This window comes from Hyperolius riggenbachi, chromosome 4 (assembly GCF_040937935.1).
Source record: "Hyperolius riggenbachi isolate aHypRig1 chromosome 4, aHypRig1.pri, whole genome shotgun sequence".
Classification (NCBI taxonomy): Eukaryota; Metazoa; Chordata; class Amphibia; order Anura; family Hyperoliidae; genus Hyperolius; species Hyperolius riggenbachi.
The window spans coordinates 106179483-106186920 of NC_090649.1; positions in this window are offsets into that span (position 1 = coordinate 106179483).

The following is a 7438-nucleotide window of genomic DNA, read 5'->3' on the forward strand; positions in this document are numbered from 1 at the left end:
AATGCATGCAGTGTGAACATCAGACAGTGCACTCTATGCACTGTCTGATGTCCTGCGTGTCGGCCCCCCCGCACGCGTTTCCAAAACGCATCTGGAAACGCGTGCAGTGTGAACGGTATTAGTCGCCTTGCTTATCCTTTAATGAAAAATTGGGTATTCTGAACAACATATTACGTTCTACTAAGTGTACTGAGAAGTCTATGGATTTTCAAATAATACCAGTTGCCTGACTCTGCTGCTGATCCTGTGTCTCTAATACTTTTAGCCACAGCCCCTCAACAAGCATGCAGATCAGGTGCTCAGACTGAAGTCAGAGTGGATTAGCTGCATGCTTGTTTCAGGTGTGTGATTCAGCCACTACTGCATCCAAAGAGATTAGCAGGACTGCCAGGAAACTGGTATTGTTTAAAAGGAAACATCCATATCCCTCTCAGTCAAGGTTCCCTTTAGTTAGTTCTATTATTATAAGTTTACTTTATAGCACTTACTGCAATAGATAAATATAAACATAAAAAAACAGACTATATACACACACAATATATTCTTGTCTTAGATTTTGCAGTACTTTACTTGCAACTTAGGTTATCATCTCCAAATCTATCCTCATGTGACCTCATGTGCTATTAGACACAATAACTAAATAAGTTGCTGCATTATGTAAAGTAATTGTGACTAATATAGTTAACTTAGTGCTATCATGATGGAGTGTTCCAGATAGCAATGAGCAGCCTGGCTAGTCCAGTGCTGCATGTGGAAGGAATTGCAGTGACAGCATGACAACCATAAGATGAACAAGAAAGGTCAAACGGCCTACAGACTCCGGCCTCCTTTATTAGGACAGAGAGAATAATGGGAGAGTGATGTCTCTGCTTGTCATCCAGGCGGAGTGCCATAACATTCTCCACAGTGGATGTGTCCTCCTTCTGTCTCCAGGGCCTGCGACAGGCCAGACAAGCAAAGAAAATAAAAGACGACAAACGGAAGGTAATAAGTTCAGAAAGAAGGCCAAAACACAGCTTGTCCTCACAGCCTGGCTCCACAAGGCAGCTCATAAAAGGCCATTTAAAAGTCACAAGGAATCCTTATTGACCTATGTAAAGGTTAGTGATGCTCTAAGCGAACGAACGCTTGCAACAGTTCTGAAATGGACACCACGGTCTTCAGAAAATGAAAGCACTTAGCCATGCAACAATGTCATCAAGTCGTCAACTTAGTCATTAAACACTTACAAGGTAATGAGTTTCTTTTGTGTACACAGACCTGGGATCACACAGAACTTCACCATGGAAAGTGTCTAAAGGAAAAATTGTTTGGACCTGATTTTCTAAGATTCTTTAAAGAGACTCTGTAACAAAATTTTCAGCCTTATTTCTTCTATCCTATAAGTAGAGTTGGGCCGAACCTCCGATTTTAGGTTCGCGAACCGGGTTCGCGAACTTTCGCGGAACGTTCGGTTCGCGTTAAAGTTCGCGAACCGCAATAGACTTCAATGGGGATGCGAACTTTGAAAAAAAAAATTAATTATGCTGGCCACAAAAGTGATGGAAAAGATGTTTCAAGGGGTCTAACACCTGGAGGGGGGCATGGCGGAGTGGGATACACGCCAAAAGTCCCCGGGAAAAATCTGGATTTGACGCAAAGCAGCGTTTTAAGGGCAGAAATCACATTGAATGCTAAATGACAGGCCTAAAGTGCTTTCAAACATCTTGCATGTGTATACATCAATCAGGTAGTGTAATTAAGGTACTGCTTCACACTGACACACCAAACTCACCGTGTAACGCACCGCAAACAGCTGTTTGTACTAGTGACGGCCGTGCTGGACTGGTGCGCACCATGGCGAGAGTGCAGGTTTTGGTGGCTTTACAGCCCATATGGTCGGCCTGGCTGATGTAGCTGAATGACAGAACAGTGACTGTCCAGCTGATCAAATTTGGTCTGACCACAATGAAGCAACGACCTTATTATCTTTTGTGTGCCCCCCGAGACACTCATCTAGGCGCCGGTCATTGCTTCATTGTGATACGCAAGCCCCTTCACCACGGCAAGGTAATGATCACGAAGGGGAATGGGCGCATGTACATGCCTTTTCTTTTGTTGTTGCAGCTGCCCTCAGTGCAGCCAGAAAAATTAGGCAGTCATGTACACGCACCATAAAAATTATTACAGCGGCCGCTGCTAGCAGTGGCCTAAAAAATTCAGCAATCCGCCTGGAGTCCAGGACCCTGTTGGTGGTGGCGGAGAAGGTAGTGAAGCGGCCTGCAGGCAGACATGCTGTGTGGAGGGACTGGGAGTGACTTAGTCTTTTTGGGGCAGGCCAGGCAGCCAGTCACACGGCGTGCAGGCAGAGATGCTGTGTGTGCGGGGACTGACTTAGTCTTGGGGCGGGCAGCAGCCCTCCGGGATCCATGCCTCATTCATTTTGATAAAGGTGAGGTACTTAACACTTTTGTGACTTAGGCGACTTCTCTTCTCTGTGACAATGCCTCCAGCTGCGCTGAAGGTCCTTTCTGAGAGGACGCTTGCGGCAGGGCAGGAGAGAAGTTGGATGGCAAATTGGGACAGCTCTGGCCACAGGTCAAGCCTGCGCACCCAGTAGTTCAAGGGTTCCTCATCGCTGTTCACAGCAGTGTCTACATCCACACTTAAGGCCAGGTAGTCGGCTACCTGCCGTTCCAGGCGTTGGTGGAGGGTGGATCCGGAAGGGCTACGGCGAGGCGTTGGACTAAAGAACGTCCGCATGTCCGACATCACCATGAGATCGCTGGAGCGTCCTGTCTTTGACTGCGTGGACACGGGAGGAGGATTAGTGGCAGTGGTACCTTGCTGGCGTTGTGCTGTCACATCACCCTTAAAGGCATTGTAAAGCATAGTTGACAGCTGGTTCTGCATGTGCTGCATCCTTTCCACCTTCCGGTGAGTTGGTAACAGGTCCGCCACTTTGTGCCTGTACCGAGGGTCTAGTAGTGTGGCCACCCAGTACAGCTCATTCCCCTTGAGGTTTTTTATACGGGGGTCCCTCAACAGGCAGGACAGCATAAAAGACGACATCTGCACAAAGTCGGATCCAGTACCCTCCATCTCCTCTTGCTCTTCCTCAGTGACGTCAGGTAAGTCAACCTCCTCCCCCCAGCCGCGAACAATACCACGGGAAGGTTTAGCAGCACAAGCCCCCTGCGACGCCTGCTGCGGTTGTTCTCCTGCCGCTGTCCCCTCCTCCTCCTCCTCCTCCTCCCCCAAAGAAACACCTTGCTCATCATCCTCTGAGTCTGACTCGTCTTCTGCACACGACCTCTCTTCTTCCTCCTCCTCCCCCCTCTGTGCTGCCGCAGGTGTTGAGGAAACAGCTGGGTCTGATGAAAATTGGTCCCATGCCTGTTCCTGCTGTAACGGTTCCTGGTCACGCTCATTCGCAGCTTCATCCGCCACTCTACGCACAGCACGCTCCAAGAAGTACGCGTAGGGAATTAAGTCGCTGATGGTGCCCTCACTGCGGCTCACCAGGTTGGTCACCTCCTCAAACGGCCGCATGAGCCTGCATGCATTTTTCATCAGTGTCCAGTTGTCGGGCCAGAACATCCCCATCTTCCCAGACTGTTTCGTTCTACTCCAGTTGTAGAGGTACTGGGTGACGGCTTTCTTCTGTTCTAGCAGGCGGGAGAACATGAGCAGGGTCGAGTTCCAGCGAGTGGGGCTATCGCAAATGAGGCGTCTCACCGGCATGTTGTTTTTACGCTGAATTTCTGCAAATCGTGCCATGGCTGTGTAAGAGCGCCTCAAATGCCCACAGAACTTCCTGGCCTGCTTCAGGACATCCGCTAAGCCAGGGTACTTTGCCACAAATCTTTGAACCACTAGATTCATGACATGTGCCATGCAGGGTATGTGTGTCAGCTTCCCCATATGCAAAGCGGCAAGCAGATTGCTGCCGTTGTCAAACACCACGTTGCCTATCTCCAGGTGGTGCGGGGTCAGCCACTCATCCACCTGTTTCTTAAGAGCAGCCAGGAGAGCTGCTCCAGTGTGACTCTCCGCTTTGAGACAAGCCATGTCTAAGATGGCGTGACACCGTCGTACCTGGCATGCAGCATAGGCCCTGCGGAGCTGGGGCTGTGTAGCTGGAGAGGAGAACTGCCACTCAGCCAAGGAGGAGGAGGAGGACAGCGAACAGCATGTAGCAGGAGGAGAGGAGGTGGCAGGAGGCCTGCCTGCAAGCCGTGGAGGTGTCACAATTTGGTCCGCCGCTTTCTGCTTGCCATCGTTCACCACCAGGTTCACCCAATGGGCTGTGTAGGTAATGTAGCGGCCCTGCCCGTGCTTGGCAGACCAGCCATCCGTGGTCAGGTGTACCCTTGACCCAACGCTCTTCGCAAGAGATGACACCACTTGCCTCTCAACTTCACGGTGCAGTTGGGGTATGGCCTTTCTCGAAAAATAAGTGCGGCCTGGCATCTTCCACTGCGGTGTTCCGATGGCCACAAATTTACGGAAGGCCTCAGAGTCCACCAGCCGGTATGGTAACAGCTGGCGAGCTAACAGTTCCGCCACGCCAGCTGTCAGACGCCGGGCAAGGGGGTGACTGGCCAAAAGTGGCTTCTTCCGCTCAAACATTTCCTTCACGGACACCTGACTGCTGCTGTGGGCAGAGGAGCAGGAACCGCTCAAGGGCAGAGGCGGAGTGGAGGAGGGTGCCTGTGAAGGTGCAAGGGAGAAAGCGGCAGAAGCAGATGATGCACCTGAAGGAGGAAGAGGAGAAGGAGGGTGACTTTTCTTTTGTGTGCTGCTGCTGCTTTTGCTCAGGTGGCCATCCCATTGCTGTTTGTGCCTTTTCTCCAGGTGCCTTCGTAAGGCACTTGTCCCTACGTGAGTGTTGGCCTTTCCACGGCTCAATTTTTGTTGGCAGAGCGAACAGATGGCTTTGGTCCGATCTGAGGCACACACATTAAAAAATTTCCACACCGCTGAGCCACCCTGGGATGTGGGCACTATGGGGACCTCAGCAGCTGATGCTGAAGGGCAAGTTGGCTGGCTGTACATAGGTGGCGATACATGGTGCCGGACTCTGCCACCAGCTGTTTCTGACGAAGAGCTGCCCCAGCTTCTTTCAGCAACTTCTCTCCTCCTACTACTCTCTGACTCCCCCTCTGAACTGTCCCCCTCTTCATCTCCTCTATTGGGAACATACAGAGGATCCCTATTACCGTCATCATCGTAGTCATCCTGCCCAGCTTCGCTTGCCTCAGACAAATCCAAACTTGCACCATCAGTAGGTCCTTCATCCTCCTGACACGTTACATCCATAGTGTTGCCGCGTAACTCAGACATATTAGCTGGTGAAAATTCATCTGGCTGTAACAACAATGGCTGTGCATCAGTGATTTCAACACTAAATAATTCTTGCGAAGTGTCAAATGCAGCGGAAGTGGTGCTAGTAGTAGCGCTGGTGGCTGAGCAAGATGAGGTGTTCTGTGTCGCTAAATACTCAACCACGTCCTGACAATCTTGGGAGGTGATGGGACGTGCCTTCTTCCGAGCACTGTACTGTGGGCCAGGTCCACACGAAATTACATTTACACGACCTCGCGCAGACCTGCCGGGTGGCCTTCCTCTGCCTCTGCCACTACCTCTTCCTCTTCCTCTACCTGTTTTGTCCATATTGGGTATGCACGGAGTGGTATATCACACTGCGTGCACTCACGTAGGTAGGTGGGTTCACTTAACTGCACAGGTATGCGCACTGATGCGGTGGGTTCACTGAACAGTACAGGTATACAGTGGCAGGTTCACTGAACACAACAGGTATGCAGTGGCGGGTTCACTGAACAGGTATACAGTGGCGGGTCCACTGAACAGAATAGGTATACAGTGGCGGGTTCACAGAACAGGTATGCAGTGGCAGGATCACTGAACACACTAGGTATGCAGTGGCGTGTTCACTAAACAGGTATACAGTGGCGGGTCCACTGAACAGAACAGGTATACAGTGGCGGGTCCACTGAACAGAACAGGTATACAGTGGCGGGTCCACTGAACAGAACAGGTATACAGTGGCGGGTCCACTGAACAGGTATACAGTGGCGGGTCCACTGAACAGAACAGGTATACAGTGGCGGGTTCACAGAACAGGTATGCAGTGGCAGGATCACTGAACACAATAGGTATGCAGTGGCGTGTTCACTAAACAGGTATACAGTGGCGGGTCCACTGAACAGAACAGGTATACAGTGGCGGGTCCACTGAACAGAACAGGTATACAGTGGCGGGTCCACTGAACAGAACAGGTATACAGTGGCGGGTCCACTGAACAGAACAGGTATACAGTGGCGGGTTCACAGAACAGGTATGCAGTGGCAGGATCACTGAACACAATAGGTATGCAGTGGCGTGTTCACTAAACAGGTATACAGTGGCGGGTCCACTGAACAGAACAGGTATACAGTGGCGGGTCCACTGAACAGAACAGGTATACAGTGGCGGGTCCACTGAACAGAACAGGTATACAGTGGCGGGTTCACAGAACAGGTATACAGTGGCGGGTCCACTGAACAGAACAGGTATACAGTGGCGGGTTCACAGAACAGGTATGCAGTGGCAGGATCACTGAACACAATAGGTATGCAGTGGCGTGTTCACTAAACAGGTATACAGTGGCGGGTCCACTGAACAGAACAGGTATACAGTGGCGGGTTCACTGAACAGGTATACAGTGGCGGGTCCACTGAACAGAACAGGTATACAGTGGCGGGTTCACAGAACAGGTATGCAGTGGCAGGTTCACTGAACACAACAGGTATGCAGTGGCGGGTTCACTGAACAGGTATACAGTGGCGGGTCCACTGAACAGAACAGGTATACAGTGGTGGGTCCACTGAACAGAACAGGTATACAGTGGCGGGTTCACAGAACAGGTATGCAGTGGCAGGATCACTGAACAGGTATGCAGTGGCAGGATCACTGAACAGGTATGGAGTGGCAGGATCACAGTACAGGTATGCAGTGGGCTGAGGGCTCACTGAACAGAACAGGTATGCACTATGCAGTGGCAGGATCACTGAACAGGTATGGAGTGGCAGGATCACAGTACAGGTATGCAGTGGGCTGAGGGCTCACTGAACAGAACAGGTATGCAGTGGCAGGATCACTGAACAGGTATGCAGTGGCAGGATCACTGAACAGGTATGCAGTGGCAGGATCACAGTACAGGTATGCAGTGGGCTGAGGGCTCACTGAACAGAACAGGTATGCAGCCAGGAAGAAGTTAAGCCTAACTAATCTTTCCCTATATGAGAGACTGCAGCAGCTCGCCCTACTCTCACTAATGCAGGCACACGAGTGGCCGTAATGGCCGCCGCTGCCTGCCTTATATAAGGGGGGGTGGGGCTCCAGGGGCTAGTGTAGCCTAATTGGCTACACTGGGCCTGCTGACTGTGATGTAGAG